General features: G+C 38.6%; 1 non-coding gene across 1 annotated transcript; it reads left to right on the plus strand.

The window, feature by feature from the left end:
- The first annotated feature begins 11,085 nt into the window (after nt 1–11,085).
- Nucleotides 11,086–11,188, plus strand: LOC118659388. The gene has a single exon (XR_004968524.1). It is a non-coding gene; the product is annotated as a U6 spliceosomal RNA (small nuclear RNA).
- Nucleotides 11,189–21,097: the final 9,909 nt, after the last annotated feature.

The raw sequence follows: 21,097 nt of genomic DNA on the forward strand, positions 1-21,097 counted from the left end.
ACATTTAATGTTAGGAATGGATAGACTTGGTTTTACATCTGCTATTTTGCCTTTTTTCTATATATCTCATATCTTTTTTTCTCCTCTTCTTCCTTTACTGCTTTCTTTTGCATTCAGTGAATATTTGCTAATGTAATATTTTAATTCCTTTAATAATTTTCAATTGGTTGCTCTAGGGGTTATTATATACATTTCAATTTATCACAAAATTCAATTTATCACAATCTACTTCAGATTTATACTAACATAATTGACGTGAGATATAGAAATGTTTCTTCTTTTTTCTGAATGATAAATATACTTTATCGATTATATCAGAAATAAATCTAGTAACATCTTATTTATTTTCTTTATATATTTTTTATTTATTTCATAGAGGAAGAAAAGGAAAAGAGAGATAGAAGCATCAATGATGAAAGAGAATCATTGATCAGCTGCCTCCTGCATGCTCCCCACTGGAGATCAAGTCCACAACTCAGGTATGGGCCCTGACCAGGAATCCAGCCATGACCTCCTGGTTCATAGGCTGACTCTCAACCACTGAACCACACTGGCCAGGCAACATCTTATTTCTTTACATAGAAATGTTATTTCTATAAGCGCTATACTTTAACCTTTGTGTGTTATTATTGTTATGCATATTACATATCTTTTAAAAATCTAACATTACTCTATTACAATCATTACCTTATATAATTTTATGGATATTAAAAAAATTGAGATATAGATTCTATCTCAACTATTCCACTCTGTAATTGCAGCAGAGTTGGCTAAATATATGAATGAATATTGCCATGTTCAATAAAACTTTATTTTAAAATACTAAAACTGAATTTCACATCATTTTCACGTCATTAAATATTCTTCTTCTTTTGATTTTTCTTCACAACCATATAAAATGTGAAAACCATTTAGCTTGCAGGTTGTACAAACCAGGGAGGGGGCAGGATTTTACCCAAGAATGTGGCTGGCCAACCACTTGAATTTCAGCAATGATTTTTCAAAATCTTTAATGTGGCACACTGGGGTACCCAGACATGCCTCTGAACCTGCCATGGTACAAAGGTCAGATCAGAGACTGGGCTTCAGCAACTTACCTCCATTTAGGAGAATGGCTTTGTTTATATTATGTTTTGTTTTCCAAGCTGGAAAGACTGCAGGTAACAAAGTCCCAGGAAGGAAGTGGGAAGGTAGAGAAGATGTCGAACAAGAAGGGAGGAAAGAAGATGCTCTCAAATGCTTTTTCTAGTCCTGAAATTCTACCACATTCACCTAAAAGAGTACCAAATCGTCAACAACTCTGGGACTACAGTTTATTTTCAATCTAAATATTTGTATATTAGGCTGCATTTTCATTATTTCTATTAAGATTTTCCTGAGTTTTGTAATCTAAGTCCTTTTCCACAGCATTAATGGAACAGAATATGGATTTTCTATACCTGGGCCTAAATTACCAGGAGAACAGGTATCTTTTAGCACCCTCTTGTGTCCATAATTAGTGATCACAACAGTCATGCCCACTATTAGGAATGTCTAATAAGGCTTAAGGCAGTGGGTGGAAAATGCGTGGAAAAAAGAAGCTGTGATGGGATAAGGGTTTGTCATTTCTTACTTATATTGGTCTATTCTAATTGAACACATCCTCTACAACATGAACCCTCTACAGACAAAAGTGTTTCCTTTCTCTTTATCTAAATACTAAGTACTTTTTGAGAGAAAGTTGATCACCCTTTACTTTTTCTTTAGTTCACCATAATGATCCTTTCTCTGCATAATTAGAGCAGTTAAGTCTACAGGTTTCATCCTCAGGGTTGAATCTGGCTCTCCTAAGTACTTCTGCAGCCATCTATATATATATATATGGCTAATATGCAAGGTGTCCTCTCAGGAGTTCTACTGGGAGTTCGATTGCTCGCTATGATGTGCGCTGACCACCAGGAGGCGGCACAAAACGAAGGAAGGCCCTGGTCGGCAGCAGGAAGGCCCTGATCAGCCCTGATCGCCAGCCAGGCCTAGGGACCCTACCTGTGCATGAATTTCGTGCACTGATCCTCTAGTTTATCAGTAAGTGGGACCCCACACACGTAAGTATAGTTGCTTCACCTATGATTGAACTAAGCAAGGTCACATCCCCTCAACAGTTGGAACTGGGGGCACAAGTCACAAAAGAAAAAACAGACATATTGGACTTCATCAAAATAAAAACCTTTTATGTATCAAAGGATACCATCAAACAAAATGAAAAGACAACCTATCAAATGAGGGAAAATATTTACAAATCATAGTCTACTCTCATTAGTGGTATTTACATTCTAAAAGTCATTATAAACACTGAATTAGAAAAAAAATTGAAACACTGCATATATGTGTGTGTGTGTGTGTGTGTGTGTGTGTGTGTGTGTGTGTGTAATATAGAGAGAGAAAAGGGAAGAAAGGATATAATCACATAGATTGTATTCTTAGATTGTAAGAACAACTCATCCTGGCAGATTCTATTTTCTTTGTTTTCTTTGTTTCTTTGAAAACAAGGTTCAGAAGAGTGAAGGGACTTACACGGGAGACCATCCTACTAGCGGGCATCAGAATTGGGGTTCAAACCCCATTCAACTGGACCCACTGGAGCTTCTGGCACTGCATTGCTCTATCCTGGAAGGCAGAGTGATACCTGGGAATGCGTACCTCTGGCAACTAAAATTTTCACTGCTCTGCATGTCTTAAAATGACTAAAAAAACTGTACTGATTTGGGAGTTTTAAATAAATTTTACCAAGTAGGCAAATTTGCAAATATAAAATCTGTAAATAAGGAGATTCACCTCTCTCTCTGATAAGGGACTATCATCCAAAATATATAAATGCTATCTATGACTCAACAACAAAATGGGCAACCAATTTAAAGAGGCATTTCTCCAAGAAAGAATATGTATAAATGACAAGCAAGTCCATTAAAAGGTGCTATTAGTGGAATTGTAAATTGGTGCAGTCAATATAGAAAACAGTATGGAGGATCCTCAAAAAATTAAAAATAGATCATATGGTTCATCAATTACATTTCTGGGAGTAATCCAAAGGAAATGAAAACACTAACTTGAAAAAATATGTGCATCCTCATGCTCATAGCAGTATTATTTACAATAGCCAAGACACAGAAATAACCCAAATGCTCACCGATGGATGAGTAGATAAAGAAGTTGTGGTATATATAACAATTGAGTATTATTTGGTCATAAAAATGAGGAAATCCTGCTATTTGCAACAGGGATGGACCTTGAGGGCATTATGCTAAGTGAAATAAATCAGGTAGAGAAACACAAATACTGTGTGGTATTACATATATGTAGATTCCATAAGGCATCAGATTTGTGGTTGCTAGAGGTGGGGCGTGGGGAGGAGGGGCAGGGGGGATAGGAGAAAGAAAGGTGGTCAAAAGGCACAAACCTCCAGTTACAAGGTAAGTACAAGGGATGCAATGTACAGCATGATGTCTGTAGGTAACAACATCCTAAGAGTTCTCATCACAAAGAGATTTTTTTTTCTTTCTTTGACTTCTCTTTGTATTGTATCTATAGGAGATGATAGCTGCTAACTAAACTTATATAAGTAACTAGAGGCCCAGTGCACAAATTCGTGCATGGGTGGGGTCTGGCCGGCCCAGCCCCAATTGGGGTTGATCAGGGCCGGGCTGGCTGGGGTTAGGGGCTGTGGGAGATTGGCTGACGGACCCCGCCCCCGTTTGTAGTGGAGGGGGCCGATCGGGGATCAGTGGCCAGGGGAGGGGCCGTGGAAGGTTGGCTGGCCAGTCCCACCTCCAATTGGTGTGTGGGGGGCCCACTGAGGGCGGGGCTAGCTGGGGGGAAGAGCTGCAAGTGGTTAGCCGGCCAGCCTGGCCCTGATTGGGGTGGGGGGGCCGATCTGGGGTAGGGCCAGGTGGGTGGAGGGGCTGCAGGAGGTTGGCCGGCAAGCCCTGCCCCCTATTGAGGTGGGGGGGGGGGTGATCAGGGACAGGGTCGGCTGGGGGGAGGGACTGCAGGCCGATCAGGGTGGGAGAGGCTGATCAGATGTGGGCAGCGGGAAGGGCCACAGGAGTTTGGCCAGCCGTCCCCACCCCCAGATCCGGCCGGTTCGCTGGCCACAGTGGGCATCATAGAGGCTGGTAGTTCTGGTTGTTACAACATTTCAGTAGCTGGCTTTTTATATATAGAGAGATAGATACTTTCACAATATTATTTTGTATACCTTATATAGTGATTTATTGTGTCTCAATAAAACTAGGGGAAAATAGGGTGTTTGATATCATTATTCATTAGGGTAATACAAATTCAAGCCACAAAAAAATACCATTTTATGCCTACTCAGATGGCAATAATTTTTTTAATAAAGAAAATAAGTTTGGCAAGGATGTGGAGAAATTGGAACCCTTGTATATTGCTAGTAGGCATGTAAAATAGTGCAGCCATTGTGGAAAACAATTTGGATGTTCCTCAGAATGCTACAGAATTAGCAAACGACCCAGTGATTCCACTCCTGAAATATTCTCAAAAGAATTACAAACAAAAACTGTTGCAATATTCACAACAGCCAAAAAGCAGAGACAACCCAAATGTCCATCAACAGACAAATGGAAAAACAAACTGTGATATCTTCATACAGTGGAAATTGAGCTATGAAAAGGAATTGAATACTGACACTTGCTATGACATGGATGAACCTCAGAAACATTTTGCTAAGTGACAAGCTAGATACAAACGGTGACATATTCTATTATCCCATTTATATAAAATATTCAGAATGGGCAAATGCACAGACAGAAAGCAAATTAGTGATTGCATGGCCTGGGGGTAGAGAGATAGAGAGTGACTGCTCAATGGGTAAAGGGTCTACTTTGGAGGTCATAAAAATATTCTGGACCTAAAATAAAGGTGATGGTTCACAGCACTGTGAAAGTGCTAAATGCCATTGAGTTGCACAGTTTAAAATGGATATTGGAATAAAAGATTAATAATTCTGATTAGGTAGGTTTTACTCTGTGACTGTTAGGACAAACCACTAAATAATTCCATGACTTTTATAACTCTCTGTTGACTATAAAATAAAAATTTATACAAAAGGAAAATGATAAAACAACATGAAAAGAAAAGATCTCCTTCTCTTTTTGCCTGAAATAAAATCTCTCATCTCAAATATAAATAAATAAATAAATAAATAAATAAATAAATAAATAAATAAATGTTAATTTCATGTTATGTGAATTTTATCTCCATTTTAAAAAGATGCATCACCCAAAATATGTTGGAATTAGAACCAAAAATAAAATTTCTCTCTGTCAGGATTGCAGCCTCTGTGACATGTCAGCTCAGAAACAATTTAATGGGTATCTACAGCGTACCACGTGGGCAAGGGAACAGAGAGAAAACTGTTCTGCAGAAAAGTTAGAGAAGACAACAGTATGATCTGTCAGTGGGATGGAGAGAGAAAACAGATGATATTCCAAACCCTATTTTTCTCCTGCCTGAGGATTTCCTGAAATAATTAACATTTTTTCTTAAACTAGTTTTTATTCTATGATTTGTAACCCAAGTGTACTATCTAGTGCACAAGTCCAGCTGAAAGATTGATTCTTCCCTAAAGCCTACTGCAGTCTAGAGAAATGATTGCATTTTGAAATGTATTTTAAAAAATTGACATCTAAGGTTAGAAAATATCTTAATAATCCCTCTCAATGAGTCACAATCCTTCCAAGATCTCTAACAAGTATCAGCAGACTCTGTTTAAAAAACTCTAACCGTGACTTTATTATCTCCAATTACAGATCACTTCATATTTAATCAATTCTGATTATTTAAAATTTTGTGTAAATGGGCAAAAATTTAATCACCCTATATATTACAACATCTGGAGTCATTTGGGGAAAAAACATGGTATTTCTTTCCCTGTGAGACTATTTAACAATTTGAAGACAACTACCATAACTCTACTATACTCCTTCCTCTTGTTCCCTTTGTGTGTAACATACACACATATGCACACACATGTACACACATACACTTTATCTCCTCCCTAAGAAATATTATTTCCCTGCCCAATCCTCTCACAGTCATCTTAGAACAGTTAAGATGATATGTTTTAATATCAGACTTCAATTTTATTTCAATTCTGCCTTTGTTAGAAATGTAACTATGGGCAAATCAGTTACCTCAGCATCTTAGTTCCCTCACCTGTGAATTGAGCATAAGGGTATTTCATTACATAGAACTATTGTGAGGATTAATTGAAATAGTTCATGTACATAGCAAACCACAGTGTCTTCTACTGTTAGGTATTCAGTAAATGATAGCCATCATTATCTTATTAATAATAATATTAATACTTGTTATTATGATTGCTCTTACCTAACAATCTACTTCTTATTTGACAATGTCCTCAAACTGTGATATATAAGGACACCATAGGATTGGTGAATTATCCCCATTTACAAAGGAAACTGAAACACAGTTAGCTTAAGTAGCTTGCCCACAGCCACAAAGTTAGTAGGCCATAGAGCAAGAATTCTAATTCAAGAATTCTAGCTCAAATTAGAACATGCTGATTTCACCATCATAGCTCATTATTTATCCACACGGTGGCGCTCATCAATAAGAGAGGCCCATGGTGGAGAGCCAGTATTTTGGACAAAGGCATTTTCCTCCAAGAGCAGTATTTAAGGAGAGTAAATAAGTCATAGGATGTAACGTAAAGCACAGTGACTATAGTTAAAAATACTGTATTGCATACAGTGTTTGAAAGTAAAATAATACTAATGAGGAGGAGAGAGAGGTGATTTGATTAGTAGCACAAATTTAGGGCACAATAGACCCACTTAAATGCTTAGAAAAGTATGATGGGAAAACTTTTGAGTGTTAACCAAAAAATAAGCAACTTTCTACAATTAGTCTGGTCCCATAACAAATTTCACATCCCCATATCTACACTGTTAATTCAATCATTCCCTTGGAGAGATGAAAACAAACTATACTAAATTTAAACTATGTATATATTAACTTGTGTTTTCATTATCTTTTACCCTTCCCAATGTATTAAAGATTATTCTGAGGGGAGATTTGAAGATGGTGGTGTAGGTAAATGCTTGTACTCACCAGCTCCCACAACCATATCAAAATTTCAACTAAAATACAGAACAACCATCACCCAGAACCACTGGATACTGGCTGAATGGAAGTCCTACAACTAGAAAAGTAAAGAAGAAAGCACACTGAGACTGGTAGGAGGTGTGGAGGCGCAGAATGGGATGGTCCGGCACCCACGTGTGCCACTTTTTTAATCAGGAAGGAGATCTCCTCTGAGGAGGCCACCTAGAGGAGCAAGGGATCCCAGCCCCACACCAGACCCTCAGCCCAGGGTCCCAGACCTGGGAAAATAAGTCCCTATGGGAACTAAGAACTATGGGCTGTAAAAACCAATGTGGATTGGGGATCAGTGAAGCTGCTGGAGACCCAGCTGTTGCTCTTAAAAGGCTGGCACTGCAAACTTAACTTACAAGGTCCTGCTTCCTCCGCACCAGGGCGAGGCTCTGGGGAACACAGATACATATGAGGAGGAACTGGATTGTCTGGCATCAGGACAGAACTCAGGGGTGGCTTTCTCCCAGACGGAGATGCTCGCAGGGATCACTGTTCCTATGCTGGGACCTTCTCAATTGACCCCAGCACTGACTGGTGGCCATTTCTGTTTGTTTTGCCCTGGTTATTCCCTAAGATCCTGCCTCATCCAATTTATAACCTCACCCAAGCTGTGTGCAGCAGTTTTTGCATATGAATGGCCTATCCTTGCTCAGGCTAAAATCTCTCAAACAAACTATAGCTGGGTTAGGGAGCCCCAAACCTATAAATAAAAGGCACAAGACCCTGCACCAGCACCAGCCTGCCTTGCTTCATAGCTGGGCCTCATCTGGGCACTTCCAAACCCGATACAGAGGAGGAATCTGAAGATCTCTCTGTAGCTCCTGCTGGGTGGTCCCAGGCAGTGGCTGACTTTGCACCTCCCTGGAGACCCAAGAGCCAGTGTACCCAGTGGTCAGTGTCAGACCATACCATATTATAACTCTACACATCCATAAGCGACACACTCAAAGGGCAGACTCAGTGAGTACCAAAGCCCCACTGAAGCAAGTCCTGCTCCATAGAGATGTCTCTTGCACAGCAGTTCTCTCACTGTAGTCACAGCTGGTCCTCACAGCCAATTGGCCTGGAGGTCAATTCCTCTCAGTAACGCCAACAGCAATCAAGTCTCAACTACAAGACTGTGCTCACAGCCCACAAAGGGGTACACCTGGAGCTCCCAGTTCAGGTGACTGTGGAGGCTGAGCCAATGGGCCCTATAGAATACCTACTGCACAAGGCCACTCTACCAACACAAGGAGACACAGCAGCTTTACCCAATACATAGAAACAAAAACAAGAAAGCAGCCAAAATGCAGAGACAAAGAAACATGTCACAAATGAAAGAAATCTAAGAAAGCAAACTACTGAATATAGCAGGGATGGTGAACCTATGACATGCGTGTCAGAGGTGACACGTGAATTCATTTTTTTGGTTGATTTTTCTTTGTTAAATGGCATTTAAATATATAAAATAAATATCAAAAATATAAATCTTTGTTTTAGTATGGTTGCAAATATCAAAAAATTTCTGTATGTGACAGGGCACCAGAGTTAAGTTAGGGTTTTTCAAAATGCTGACACACTGAGCTCAAAAGGTTCACCATCAATGGGATATAGAGTTCAAAACCATGGTTATAAGGTTACTCAAGAATCTTCTAGAAACCTCCAAAGAAATGGAAAAGGACCAGTCAGAAATTAAGCATACACTGACTGAAATAAAGAGTAACATACAGGGATTCAACAGTAGAGAACAGGATTCTGAGAATCAAATCAATGATTTGAAACATGAGGAAGCAAAAAACACCCAACCAGAAAAGCAAAAAGAAAAAAGAATCAAAAAATATGAAGATAGTGTAAGGAGCCTCTGGGATAACTTCAAGCATACCAATATTCACATTATGGGGGTGCCAGAAGAAGAGAGAGAGAGCAAGATATTGAAAACCTATTTGAAAAAAGAATGACAGAAAACTTCCCCTACCTGATAAAAGAAATAGCCTTATAAGTTCAGGAAGCACAGAGAGTCCCAAATAAGAGGAACCTAAAGAGGATCATACCAAGGCACATCATAATTAAAATGCCAAGGGCTAAAGACAAAGAGAGAATCTTAAAAGCAGCAAGAGAAAAGCAATTAGTTACCTACAAGGGAATACCCATATGACTGTCAGCTGATTTCTCAACAGAAACTATGCAGGCCAGAAGGGAGTGGCAAGAAATATTTAAAGGGATGACTATCTAGGATCTATAACCAATATTACTCTACCCAGAAAAGCTATCATTTAGAATTGAAAGTTAGATAAAAAGCTTCACAGACAAGAAAAAGCTAAAGCCAGTATTATATGAAATGTTGAAGGGTATTCTTTAAGAAGACAAAGAAGAAAAAGAAAAAGATAAAAAATATGAACAATAAATACACATCTATCAACAATTGAATCTAAAAATAAAAATAAAGAATAAGAAATCTAATGAACAGAATAAACTGGTGAATAAAATAGAATCAGAGGCATAGAAATGGAACAGACTGATGATTCTCAGAGGGAAGTGGGGGTAGGAGGTGGGAAGAGATTAAACAAAGATTTTATATGCATACTAGAGGCCTGGTGCATGAATTCATGCACGGGTGGGGTCCCTTGGCCTGGCTGGCAATCGGGGCCGATCAGGGCTGTGGGAGGTTGGCCAGTGGGGAGGGGCCATGGGAGGTTGACCGGCAAGGAGGGAGGTGGGGGAAAACCGCGGGAGGTTGGCTGACCATGGGAGATTGGCTGTGGGAGCACAATGACCACCAGGGGACAGTCCCTGCATTGAGTGTCTGCACCCTGGTGGTCAGTCCACGTCATAGCGATCGCTCGACCAATCATTCAGTTGCTTAGGCTTTTATATATATAGATGTGCATTACCTATGGACACAGACAATAGGGTGGTGAAGGCCTGGGGTGGGGTGGGGTGGGAACCAGGTGGAGAGGGACAATGAAAGGTAAAAAGAGGGACATATATATTCTGCATTGTTCTGGATTTTTTACTAGACCTCAATTCCTCCCCAACTTAAAAAAGTCAATTCATAGTGTTCCAGTTCTGCTTCTGGTCCATTTTTTTAAATATATTTTTTATTGCTGATAGTATTACAAATATCTCCCATATAGTATTGGTACATGAGAAGAGAGAGATGAATGGAGAAGTGAAAAGAGAGAGTTTTTCAACAGAAAACAAATATTCAGTCAAAATATAAAATATAGAGCTAAAAGTAAGAGAAGAAAAATGAGGAGTCACTAAGAATCAGTTTTTTTTCCTTTCATATTTTTATCAAGGTGAGTATCGTGGAGGATTAATAGTGAATGTTTATGTAGAAGAGGAGACAACTTCAAAATACCTGTTGAGACGAGCTTTGGACTTTGTTCTGGATTGTGGCCATATTTCTGAAACCCATATTCTCAGCAAGTGGAACAGGTTTGGGCACTTAATCTGTCAGTAGGCTCTCTGTAAGGCCAAAAATGTAGGACTCTCCAAAAATTCTTACACGGGGAGAGGAAGCCCAGCTTTCACTAAGGAAAACACCCTTTCCAAATCAAACATCAAGAGCACTAGAGTTCACTCTGGATTTCCCAGGCACCAAAACATGGCTCTTTCCTCACCCAACGGAAGTAGGCATTCCCATCATTAGGTTGCTACACAGCTCAAACCTAACCCTAGCATTCCAAACTATTACAGAGTCACCAGGCTGATCCTCACACCCTAATGTAGACATAGAAACTGAGAGCCAGAGACTTGCTCAATGTCAGACAACTCCTAAGGACTGTGCTCCTAATCCCCTGCCCTTTCATTAAAATGTGGCTTCTTCTTGGCAAACCCAGGGAGTCGCCTGACTAGCAGCTATAGAGGACTGCCCTTGGAAAAACTCTCCTTCCCTCCTGTCTTTCTAAAATAGATCCACACTGCTTGTTTTGGCAGCACATATACTAAAATTTGAATGATATAGAGAAGATTAGCATGGCCCCTGTGCAAGGATGACACGCAAATTCATGAAGCGTTCCATATTAAAAAAAAAAAAAAAATCTACAAATGATCATATTCATAAATGGCCTCAGAAAGACAACGTAAGTGTCCCCAAATTATTGTGGCAGAAAGAAAGGAAAAAAAGGAAGGAGGGGAAAGAAAAAAGAAACCTTTATTAATAAGTGTCAGAAATGCTCAATTATACCAAGTTAAAGAAGTGTTTTACTTGGTACTTCTTTAAGCCTTTAATATGGTAAAAGGGTACTATGACATCCTAATCCATATACATAAAAGGCTAATATGCTAAGTGTCCTTCCATCCATCCGACTAGTCACTGTGATGCACACTGACTACCAGGGGGCAGACACTCAATGCAGGAGCTGCCAAGATGCACACTGGCCATTTACAAAGAAACGTCACCATGGACCTGGCACCAAAAAAGCAACACTCGATTTCCCCCAAGTGGGACACAGGCCCCATCACCACCACCCCAGAGCGACAGCCCCCCAAATCACAGCCAACGCTGCGGAGACCCCATGGCACAAAATGCGGAGACCCCATGGCACAAAATGCGGCCCACAGCCCAGCCCAACCTGGAAATGGTAGCTGTGGGCACCAGGTAATGATGTCACATAGCAACACCCAGCTTCCTCTCCCTAGCAACTAGCGTCCTTGCAGTTTCTTCAGCCCAGGAACACGACTTGCTTTATAGCCAGGTGCAAACATTTTAAACTTTAACCAAATGTCTGTGAAGCATTTTCCCATGCCTCATCTCATTTGATCCTCACAGAGGTCCTGGAGTAGGTAGATAGGAGACTTGGTGGAATCCTATTTTCTTTTCACTAGCTGGAAAACAGAGATTTACAAAGTTTAGAAACTTGACCTGACTGAAAAGAAGGAAGAAATGGTGGACCTTTAAAATGACTTCAGGTTTTCTCACTGCACAGAATACAGTCAAACACTGCTGCAGTTAAATATTTTACCCTTTGTTCTCCCTGCGTGATCTACAACAATAATCTGCTTTGTGTTGATATTTACTGCTGTGTTGCTGACAATTACCTGAAAGAGAAGTTGGGGTGCTTCACTGGGCTGGAAAAAGTTGAGCTAAATCAGAAAGCAGATCTAATTAAGCAAGTTTATTCTGTATATATAAAAGGCTAAGTTGACTTACGCATGTGCAATATATATAAAGCTCTCACTGGTGCCAATTGCACCTATGTGTTTCGACCTGTCACTGTCAATCATGAATTTGGTTGACACTTCTATTATAGAGAAAGGGCAAATAGCGATATTAAAATATTTCTTCTAATTAGTTTCCTTTCAATGTGCATGAATCCGTGCACCGAGCCACTAGTAAGGAAATAAGTTTCCCAACTTATTTGGCCACAGCTATCCTTTTTATTCCCTCTATAGAGAAGTGCATATACTTAGTGTTTTATGGAGTTCAGATAGCTAATGTAGCCCAATATTCTTAAGATCTGAATTGCAATGTTCAGAAAGCTGAAATTACTTGTTTAAGGTCTTACAATGTGCATTTAAAAGGAGAACTGATTTGTGACAACATAGATGAGCCTGGAAGGCATTATGCTAAGTAAAATAAGCCAGACAGAGAGAAACCAATACTGCCTAATATCATTTCTACGTGGAATTTAAAGCAAGCAAACAAACAAAACAGAGAGTTGAATGGTGATTGCTGGGAGACAGGGAGAGAGAAAATTGGGAAGATGTAGGTCAAAGCATACAAACTTTAAGTAATGAATAAGATCTGAGGATTTAATGTACAGCAAGCATGTCAAACTCAGAGCCCACGGGCCGCATGCCTCATTCATTTGGCCCATGTTAGCCTTTGAATTTGACATGCTTGATGTACAGCTTGATGACTTTAGATAACAATATGGCATTATATACTTCAATTTGCTGAGAGCAGCTCTTAAGCATTTTCACCACGGAAATGCATTAACTATGTGAGGTAATAGAAGTGTTAATTAACTTGATGGTGGTAATAATTATATATGTGTGTATGTGTGTGTATATAATCACGTTTTACACTTTAAATGCAATTTTGTCAATTATTTTTCAATAAATCTGGAAAAAATAAATAAAACAAGGCTGAAATCCATGTACTCTCGCCTTTGATACCAATTATCAATCCATAACACCATGCTGCTACAGTCCAGAACAGGAACAACCTTGGTCCATAGGACTCAAAAACAATGTAAGCTTCATGAGTCCAGGGACTCTACTTTTTTAACTATTTAACATCTTGCTTGGCACATTGAAGGCATCCATCAGTACTTGATTTAATGAGTAGGTGCTACAATACAGAATGAGTTTGTCTTGTTGACTCTTCACGACAACCCTAAATTATTATTATAATTTTCAGATTAGAAACTTGATATTCAGAAAAGGACAGTAACTTATACAAATTCATACAGCTAGTAAGTAACTATGATTGTGCATTATCTCAGTATTTCTCAAATCCCGATGTGCATATAAATCACCTGGTTATTTTTTGAAACTGTAGATTCTAATTCTCAGTCTCACTCCTTTCTTTTAAGATAGGTATCCCTTACCTCTTTAAATTCTCTTCTTTTTCAGCCTCTAGATAATTCACTCCAAGGATTCTCTTGCAAATTATTTTACTGGTTCTTGTCAGATTCATTCTTCAGTATCTCACCTTAGATATAATAATTTTTTTTAAATTGGTAATCCAAAGTGTTCTATCTGTTCAAGGCTTTAGCCATTCTATTTTTGGGACTCACTCTCAATTCCACTCCTCTAGTTCCATTTGCCATCTAGCTACAGGGAAACTCCACTCTTCAATGTCTCTAAGTGCCCAACTAAAACCATATCTTTCCCCTCATCTTCCTCCTTTAATTTCTTTACATGATTAAGTCACCATTGTTCTGCTGCTAATCACTCAGGCCCAAAACCAAGCCTAACAAATCCTGGCTTCACGATACCACTAGTAATCATATCCTCTGCTCATTTCCCACTGACAAGATTGTTAATTCCTCATTTTTTTCTTGGTGGGGTTAGTAAAATAATTTTCTAACTAATTTCTTGATTCTTATTTTTCTTTCTATACACACATGACCATCAGATAATATTCCAAAATTACATTTTCTGATTACATTATATTTCTTAACAAATCATTCAGTCTCTGAACTACTGTTGAAGGGAATGGAACTATGAATGTGTATGAATGAGGAGGGGAAAGCAAAGTTAACATTCTAACTTTTTTGGACTCCTTTCCTGTTCTTTAATCTTTACAGCTTTTTTTTGGTAGTGAGTAGTATATTCATCTTCCCTTTCATTCATTTCCAAATCTCTTGCAAATTTTGGAATTGGAAATGGTGTGAGAGGCAAGACAGAAGAAATATAACTCATGGTAGTAGAGGAGGAAGGGGAATAAAGACTGAGTGACAAAATTGGGCCTTAATTACTACCATCATTAATTGGGAAATTGAAAGCATGCATAATTATTTTTAAGAACTAGTATTTCCAAATATGGCTAAAGCAGAACTAAAAAGAATCAAAGTACTCAATTCAGTCGATGGTCTGCAAAATATTAGAAAATTCGTGACTTGCTGAACTATGGAATCATGATCCTAAAAGTTAGGAAAGTATTTTTTATCGGCTGCATCAAAGTATATATAGGGGATTTGGGTAAGGAAGATAATAAACATCGACTCTATATAGGAAGAGGATGAAGATGGAAATAAAGGTAATGAAGACAATGAGGAAGAGGGAGCTGATCTATCCAGAGAACATGAGAGAGAGAAGGAGAATGAGGGTAAGATGAAGCAAGCTCAGAACTGGGAAAGAACGCAGAGGAAGTAGATTTCTCACATTAAGAAAAAAAAGAAAAATCTCAAGATGTATATTATGATGACAAGGAGAGAGTAGAGGACAAAGGAGATGGTCTTCAGGGGAAAAGAAGAAACAAGATCCTAAGGAAGAAACAAAGAGATACTAGGTAATTCAAAAACTAGACCCCCAAATGCTCCTGGTTTTGCAGTAGAATGGTCATTACTATATTACATATTTCTATAGAAAGTAAGTAACGTGTAACTTTTATAAAAAGAATGTGTTTCACTATTTTACATTGTCTTGATTCAAAATAAGCTTTATTAGCCATTAATGATTATATTGTATGTGGAGAAAAATCTTAATGATCCCATTGGCAAATTCCCTAAGAATTTCTTTGGAATCTTAATTTTTTCTCATTTTTTAAATTCTTGTTATCCATTACTAGCCAGCAATTAAGAACATGACTGATTTACTCAGGGTGAAATGGTAATTTTGTTTATAATGTTTTAAACTTACTTTTAAAGTAACAAAAAAGTTTCCATAATATAAAAAGGCAAGTTTTTCTTCTGAATGGCAAGTTGATTATTTTCATACTAATCCAAAGATCTCTAGTGTCAAAGTTCTCAGTTCTTTACTTGTTTGATACAAATTTTTAATTCTTTTAAAAATTTGTTTATGTGTTTAATTGTTGTCACATGAATAGTTAGGAGAGTATGAGTAAATAATAAATCTCAGCCACATAGTCATGGTTTTTATTTTGATATTCTTTTATGACAGTGTATATATTGTAAGTTTCTCATTAATCATTCTTTAATAGTTCAAAGCCATTACTTTTTGTGTAACTGTGTTTTCCCCAAGGTGTACAACTTAATGACTTCATATACAGATACACTGTGAAATGATCACATAATCTAACTAAATAACATATCCATCATCTCACATAGTTATAATCATTTCTGTGTGTGGTGAGAACACTTAAGATCTACTGAATCATCAAATTTCACATATATAATACAGTATTGTTAACTATAGTTACAGCACTGTACATCAGATCTCCAGAACTTTCCATGGTGCATAAATGAAACTTTATACACCTTGACCACTATGTCCCCATTGCCTTTACCTCCAGGCCTGGCATCCACCATTCTACTCCCTATGTTCATCAGGATATTATCCTGCAGCTTTCTTTCCACCTTCTTTTTCTTTGTCATTTTCATATGGAGTGCCTTATTGTCTCTCCTCACATAGTTAAAACATAGCCATCCTTATAAGTCAAGTTTAAATATCTCCTGTTCTACATGTGAAGATATTTTTTATCACACTACACATTAACTGTGAATTTCTTTAATGTTTTACTTCTATTTTCTTATTTCTGGCATTTTAAAATAATGTTTTGTAAAACTAAATAATATTAGTAAGTATCTGTTTTAAAAAATGGACAAGTGTGTCCATACTTGATACTGAAAGAGTCAGAGAAAGTTCTAATGCCCCTATGAATTGCTTACATAGACTTTACATCTATCTCTTCCTGGTCACACCACTGTTAGTATTGGTTCTCATTTCACACACAGGGGTCATTGCCTTTTTTCTTTCTCTCTTTTCCCTTATGTAAACCTTATATACCAGTTCCAGAATAATGTGCCAAATGACTATCTGATTGTGGCTCACCCTCACTCCAAAAACACTAAAGAATCACTGTTGTCAACTGAATAGAATTCATTCCTTAAAAAGGCACCAAGCCTCTCCTTGATCTGACCTAACCTATATTCTCAAGCTTAATTTCAAACACTTCCCATCCCACAGCAGCTTAACCCTTCACTGTCTCAAATCTTTGCTTGTGCTTCCTCAAATTCAAAATATAGCAACAATGATGGAGAGGGGCTTTAAAAACATGGCCTTTAAGGAAAGTTTAAAGAAATTGAGATGTTTACTATGGAGGAGATAAAATCTAATGATAGAAGAGCTGTTAGGAAAAAGGGGATTCAACTTACTGCTCAGGTCCAAGAACAAAAACAAGGGCCAATAAATGGGAATTAGAGGAAAACATTTTAGACTAAAAAAAATAAGAACTATTCTACTAGTCAAAGCTGTCAAAAAGAAAACAATGTGTTTTTTAAAAATCACTCGGTTTTTAAACATATTATCTGTGCCAGAGGCTGTGCTAGGTATTATAATCTTTATTTTACAGATAAGAAAACTGAGATTTAGAGAGGTTAAGTAATTTGACCGAGATATCAATGGAAGAGAAGCATCTAAACCTAGTCCTGTCTGACTTCAGAGTCTATGCCATGTAGCACCCACTAAATTGTTCTGAAAACTGCCCATCTTTAGAGTATAAAAGCAAAGTGTGCATGCACACTTGGCAGGACGATAGAATGAGGCTCTAAGCAGATGATGAGGAGTTGAATGAAATCTTTAAACAATTACAACCCTGATTTTAGCCTTTCCAATCACATGAGACTTTACATTTTAAAACATTTTATAAAATGCAATGATGGGTTAACCAGGGCATTTATGATGGGAGAAACAGAATTAGCAAGAGCAGAATATGATTTTTCCTCTGTATGTCAAGATCATTAACTTTATCACCTCGGCCTCACATTAGAGGCTTTTAAAATTCATATGTATCTTAAGTAGAGAGGGGCTGTCAACACCTGTGTTTCACAGATAAGGCAATCAGCCCTGAGAGATGCTTATCCCCATGGAATCTCCTGTCTTGACTCACACCATCTAATGAGGCTGTCACCACCACACCACACTAACACTCCTGTGAGTGACCAAATACCTCATTGTTGCTAGATTAATAACATCACAATCCTGACCTCCCTTGATCTCTGAGCAGCATCTGACACAGCAGACCAGATCCCCTCCATAAAGCTTCCCTTGATTTCCGTAGTATCTAAATATCCTCTTTTTTTCCTTCTGTCTTTCTGATAGATTTTTCTAAACTTCTACAGGGCTTCGCTCACTTTGCAGGGTCCTTAAATGTTAGAGTTTCTCAAACTCCTGCTTAATTATTCTAATTCTACCTACTATCCTTGATTAGTCTCATCTACTCCCATGACTTTATTTCTCATTGATGACTCCTAATTCTATAGCTTATGTGAAGTCCTCTCTTTGGGTATAAGACACAAACTATTTTTTGACAAATGAGTAAATGCAGGAATGGATAAGTAAGTATATGAGAAGTAACCAGGTTCCCAAGTTTCAGACTAGTACCTCGTTAAGTACATTCTTATCACTGGTTTTAGCATCACATAGAATTGAGTTCCAGTCTAAGCTCTGCCCCTTAATAGTAGGGTGACATTTTATTAGTGAATTAAAATGTCCACACTTCAGTTTTTGTCAGTGTTGGTGTTAGATTGTTTTTTCTTTGTAATAATTTACAAAATGAGGATAATTATGCCCATTCTGACCTATGTTTCAGGTAGGTAATTGTGAGAAATGTGTGAGTTCTCACATAGGAAAAGTCCCAAGAGTGAGAATTATTCTTACTAAACTGAATTGAGCTATTCAGTCAAGAGAGACAGAAAGCAGGATGCCTAGTAGCATGCAAGATAATTGCTTTGTTTTGTTTATCCCCTGGCTCTGGCTAGATTTCTTCATTATCTCTTCCTAGCAGGTTCATTAATTAAAACAACTTTCAAGATTCAGTTAGTTCACCATAATTTTTACTTCTAATATCAATACCCAAGAATTTGAGGGTTCATTCCTAGAAATATGCTGTGCTCTTCCACGCCTGTGCCCTGCAGATGTCATTCCTCCTACCTCAAGCATGTTCTCCACACCTTGCTCACATGGGGAACACCTGCTAATCCAATTTTCAATGTTCCAAACAAATGATATCTCCATGACTGCCTCATCAGGCAATGTGAACCATTCCCTAATCGTCTCCCAAAGGAATCTGTTCATTAACTCCATTAGCATTTCTCATATTTAACTGCAATTATTTGGTTACATGTTTGCATCCACAACAGAGGCAAGGGCATACAATTTATTATTATTTTATTTGACTTTATTGGGGTGACATCTTATATAATAATATAATAAAGGGCTAATATGCAAATAGACCAAATGGAGGAACGACAGGTTGCTACGACGTGCACTGACCACCAGGGGGTAGACATTCAACGCAGGCTCACGCTGGCGAGCGCAGGTGGTGGGAGCCTCTCCCACATCCCCAGCAGTGCTAAGGATGTCTGCTGCTCCCAGCAGGCCTAAGCCGTGAGTCAGACATCCCCTGAGGGCTCCTGGAGTGTGAGAGGGCACAGGCCGGGCTGAGGGAGCCCCCACCCCAGTGCACGAATTTCATGCACCAGGCCTCTAGTTCGTTAATAAAATTATATAGGCTTCAGGTATATAATTCTAAAACACATTATCTGTATATTGCCCCCAGTGCCTCACAGAGCACCTGACAAACAGTGTTAGCTCAGTAAATGTCCACTGAATAAAAAATTAATAAGTTGACTGGTGACATGAGGGTTGGCTAAGTTATCAGCTATATGTAGAAAGGTGATTGGGGTGACGAAGACTGTGGTCACTCTCAGCACATGGCACCATGGAAACGGGAGGCCCTCCTGAAGCCGCATGCACCTTTTCCAGGGCTGGCATGAAACTTGAGCTAGAGTAAACCAAGAACAAGAGAGGAGCTAATTGTTGTCTCATGAGAACTACGGGGGTGGGGGTGGGGGGGGGGAACATGCCCCAGATGTAATATCACAGATAAGCTCGGGACCTTCAATAACTTCCACATTCCATATATGATTTCAACTTTTCACACACTACCTTTCAATTATTTATTTGATCTCCCTGTCCTTTACTCCTTACCTGAGGTCTAATGCAAGAAAACACTCCAGAAGCCCTCTCCAGGTAGGGTTGCCCAATTCAGCAAATAGAGAGAAATATTTGGATAATAGTGAAAATTTACTCACTATTTACCTGAAATTCAAATTTAATTGGGCATCTTGTATTTTATATTCTGCAGCCCTATCTCCAACTCTCTTTTTGCCAAGGATTACATGAGGGCACTCTGTGACCTGCACTTTGATACTTCAAACTGAGCTAAAACAGAGGTGAATGATGTGGGTCAATGGGAAATATAGAGACAAATGGGGAAAACAGAGCAGACACAGATGCATCTGTGGACAAACTGGCCTGAGTGCAGGATTCCTTGTGTGACCCAGGCTTTTTTGCCAGTAGCTGCACTGAGCATGTGCCTGCACAACATAATGTGATAATTAAGAGCACAGACTTCAAAGTTACATGACCTTAAGTTTGATCCCCTGCTTTAGCTCATACAGAATTTGTGACCCAGGAAAAATTAAGTTATCTAAGCTTACATTTTCTTATATAAAATTAGGATAATTATAGCAGCTTCCCAACACTTTGTTGATATGTTGCATCTAGTTTGATACTTGGCCAGAGTTAACACCAATAGCCTATTATTATTAATTAGAGGCCCGATGCATGAAATTCATGCAAGGGACTCGGCCCTTGCAGCCTCAGCTGCCTCGGCCCTCGCAGCTCCAGCTTCGTCTGGAAGGTTGTCTGGACTATCATTCTGCTGTTCGGTCTAATTAGCATATTAGCTCTTCATTATATAGGATTGTTGTTACTATTATTATTAACCCTAATCCTGCTTGCATGGCTATCACTCCCTCCTCTGGAACAACCCAAGATAGAACAGAATAGGATAGGACAGGACAGGAAAGAACAGAACAGAATAAGTCTACCATTTATTTTTCACTTCGCATGTACAAGGCACTGTGCTAATTGTTTGCATGTATTTTCAAAACTAATCCTCATAACTCTGAGAGATGGCCTTATTCCTGTTTTGTGGACATTGGATTGAATGCATAAGGAAATTAGAAAATTTTTCTAAGGTCACAGGGTCACACAACTTGTAAGTGGCAAATCTGAAATTCAAACCCAGTTCTTTTTTTAAAAATTGAATTTATTGGGTGACACTGATTAACAAAATTATACAAGTTTCAGGTGCACAATTCTATAACACATATTCTGTATACTGTGTGTTCACCACGCAAAGTCAAGTCTCCATCCATCAATATTTATCCTCCATATACCTCCATCACCACCCCTTACCCCCCCTACCACTGGCAATCACCACAATGTTGTCCATATA

Source organism: Myotis myotis, unplaced genomic scaffold (assembly GCF_014108235.1).
Source record: "Myotis myotis isolate mMyoMyo1 unplaced genomic scaffold, mMyoMyo1.p scaffold_m19_p_6, whole genome shotgun sequence".
Classification (NCBI taxonomy): Eukaryota; Metazoa; Chordata; class Mammalia; order Chiroptera; family Vespertilionidae; genus Myotis; species Myotis myotis.